This window comes from Cervus elaphus, chromosome 31 (assembly GCF_910594005.1).
Source record: "Cervus elaphus chromosome 31, mCerEla1.1, whole genome shotgun sequence".
Classification (NCBI taxonomy): domain Eukaryota; kingdom Metazoa; phylum Chordata; class Mammalia; order Artiodactyla; family Cervidae; genus Cervus; species Cervus elaphus.
In genome coordinates, this window is record NC_057845.1 from 47,170,322 (window position 1) to 47,174,125 (window position 3,804).

General features: G+C 34.2%; 1 non-coding gene across 1 annotated transcript; it reads right to left on the reverse strand.

Annotated features, from left to right (window-relative positions):
- Positions 1 to 949: 949 nt before the first annotated feature.
- On the reverse strand, positions 950 to 1,011 carry LOC122687659. The gene has a single exon (XR_006339221.1). It is a non-coding gene; the product is annotated as a U7 small nuclear RNA (small nuclear RNA).
- Between the last annotated feature and the right edge of the window lie 2,793 nt (positions 1,012 to 3,804).

The following is a 3,804-nucleotide window of genomic DNA, read 5'->3' on the forward strand; positions in this document are numbered from 1 at the left end:
GGAATGATAATGGACTTCCATGTCTGATTCCTAACCTTGATGGGATGGTTTTCGAAATAGGGAGAGGGGAGGAGAGGGTGAGATGCATGGGGAGTAACATGGAAACTTATATTAGCATATGTAAAATAGATAACCAAGGGGGATTTGCTGTATTTCTCAGGGAACTCAAACAGGGGCTCTGTAGCAACCTAGAGTCGTGGGATGGGGAGGGAGTTGGGAGGGAGATTCAAGAGGGAAGGGACCTATGTACAACTATGGCTGATCCATGCTGATGTTTGACAGAAAACAACAAAATTCTGTAAAGCAATTATCCTTCAATCAAAAGAATAAATTAAAATTCAATAAAAGTAAACATTTAGCTTTTCAAAAAAAATTTTCCAACATTCAAAGTAATTGTTTCTCATAAGATTTTATGGATGCACTTTATCAAATACAACTTAACATTCCTTGAATAAGACAATTTTTGTGGTGTATTATTCATTTTATTTATTGATGGATTTAATTTACTAATGTTTCATTGACTTTTGCATCTATGTACATACTAGTAAAATACTTATAATTTTTTTCCAATGTCTCCCTCCAATCGCAGTGGTGGAAAAGACTCTTAAGAAGCCCTTGGACTTCAAAGAGATCAAGCCAGTCAATTCTAAAGGAAGTCAACCCTGAATGTTCATAGGAAAAGATTTAGAACATCGTCCCCTTTTGTTCATATTCTCTGGAAAACTTTTCTATAAGATGGAATTCATTTCTTCTGTTTGACAGCATTCCTTAGAGTAGCACCTTAGCCTGAATTCATCATTGTGGGTACGTTTTGCAATACAGATTCTATTTCTTTAACATATAATATGACTAACTAGAATATCCCTTTATTTATGTGTCATTGTTAGTAAACTATATTTTAATTCTCATAGGAATTTTTGCCTGTTTATTTTTTATTTTTTATTCCCATGGGGGTTTTCTGGTGAGGATCAGAAAACCTGCTAGACAAATTCTAAAAGAGCTGTAACACTTTCTGTTTAATGTTAAAACAGTTATTGGCATTAGTTGTTCACAATGCTCTTTTCGATTTCTTAAAATATCTGGAGTACTTGAGTCAGTCACTCAGTCGTGACTGACTCTGCAATCCCATGGACCATAGCCTGCCAGATTCCTATGCCGATGGATTTCTCCAGGCAAGAATACTGGAGTGGGTTGCCACTCCCTTCTCCAGGGGATCTTCTCAACTCAGGGACTGAACCTAGGTCTCCTGCATTGCAGGCAGACTCCTTACTCCTGACTCCTTACTCCTTCCCTGGATTATCTGTGGTGGTTTAATAACTGTGTGAAGCTCAATTGTGTCTGACTCTGGGCAACCCCATGGACTATACAGTCCATGGACTCCTCCAGCCCAGAATACTGGAGTGGGTAGCCGTTCCCTTCTCCAGAAGGATCTTCCCAACCCAGGGATTGAACCCGTGTTAACAGCTGAGCCACAAGGGAAGCCCTTAGTATCTGTAGTCATATCCTTTATTCCTTACTGATATTACCTATTTCTTTTCCGACCTCTCTCTCTTCTCTCCATTCTCAGAAAGAGTTCACACTTTTTTTGCGTATTCAAAGCAATAACTGCTGTTTTTCTCTTTAGCATTTTGGTTATAACATATATTCCTTAAAATTTAGTATAAAATATTTTCTAGCTACCATTATAGTTTGGTTCTTTGATCTATGGATTATTTATTTAAAAGTTTTAGATTTCTTAACATATGGTGATTTTCAAATTATATTTTGTTAGGACTATCTAGCTTATTTCCATTATTTTGTGATCAGAATGAATCTAAACTATTTTGTGATCAGAATGAATCAAACTCCTATGACTATGTCAACATTTGCTTAGTGGTGAGGTTTTAATAATATGCAACATGTACTTTAAAAAATCTTCCTTCGACAATTGGAAGCAGTCTTCTAGGATAAATATATCAAGTTTAGTAATCAAAGAGTTCAAATTTTCTCACTCTTTTTTGTCTGATTGTGCTATTAAGTACTGAGAAATGTATATTAAAATCTCCCACTATAATTTTGTATTTTCATATTTGTACTTGTGTCAAGTTTTACTATTTCTGTCTTGATGTTGTATTGTGTGACTACAAATTAAAATTTGCCATATTTTCAGGACTAATTAAGCATTTTATCATCATGAAAATTTTCTCTATTTTTTCACCTTAAATTTAACTGTCTGATTAACAGCTCCATTAACTTCTTTTGGTTAGTATTTGCATAGTATTTGATTCAAATACTCTTCATTTTATATATTTCTATTATCAGTATTTAAATTATTTTCTTTGTGTCTGATGACTATCACCTGTTAATTAAACAGGAAATCCACTTATATTAAAGTGCCTTTTGACATTTTCAGACTTAAATAAACCATTTTACTGTTTTTTCTATATTCTGTATATTTTATGTTTCTATATTTATGTTTTATATTATGTTTCTGCATGCTTGTATATTCTGCAATGTTTCATCACTTGAGATATATGTATATATATATATATTTATTTATTTTAAATCACTCCACTGTCCTTCTACCAACCATATGCTAACTCATTCTTTTACCATTATAGTAGAAGCTTTCAGATTATATCATATATTGCTATCTTATCAAGATCTAATAAAATGAATATATTTCAATTTGAAAATGTCAAGGGCTTTAGACCACATTGGTTCCACATTACCTCAATATTATTACATTAGCTCATAAATTTCTCTGAACAAACATCTTCTTGCTCTCATGTGTCTTAAATTTTAAAACTCTATTAGATGTCACTATATTGTTTTAAACAATATATTAAATGTAGTATCAATTATATTTAATATTAAAACAGCTAATATGCATTTTGAGTTACCAATATATTTTACTTTTAGATATCCTTTCTTCTTTTCTGATTGTCTGATCTTCTATCTAGTTTCATTTTTATTCTGTCTGAAGAGAATTTTATAATACTTCTTCTTTTAAATAACCAGGAATGTTAGTGATACATTTTCTCAGATTTTTTAAATAGCAACATTTTTATTTTATCTTTATTTTTGATGAAACTTTTGCTAGAATTCTAGGCCCGATTTTCACACCACTACCACCATACACACTTTTTAAATATCATAGTCAGTCAAGTTTTTGCTTCTGTTTTTTTCTCTGAGAAGTTATATGTCAGTATTGTCATTGATTATTTGAAGACATTCCCTTGTATTTCATAACAACTCTTCCAGTTTTCTGTATCTTTATTTCTTTTATATATTTACATGTGAGAAACATACCATCATATTTGCTGGTTTATTACATTTAATCTGACCAATAATTAGTTTTATGTTTTGGGCCATGATTCTAATGTTTGCTTGAGTGGGTGAATGAAAGTCACTCAGTCGTGTCTGACTCTGCGATCCTATAGATTGTAGCCTGCCAGGCTCCTCTGTCCATGGAATGCTCCAGGCAAGAATACTGGAGCAGGTATCCCTTCTCCAGTGGATCTTCCCAACCCAGGAATCAAACAGGTGTCTCCTGAATTGCAGGCAGATTCTTTACCAGCTGAGATACCAGGGAAGCCTAAAGTTTGCTTCAGTTCAGTTCAGTTCAGTTGCTCAGTCGTGTCCGACTCTTTGAATCGACCCCATGAATCGCAGCATGCCAGGCCTCCCTGTCCATCATCGACTCCCGGAGTTTACTCAAACTCATGTCCATCGAGTCGGTGATGCCATCCAACCATCTCATCCTCTGTCATCCCCTTCTCCTCCTCCCTCCCAGCATCAGGGTCTTTTCCAATGAGTCAGCTC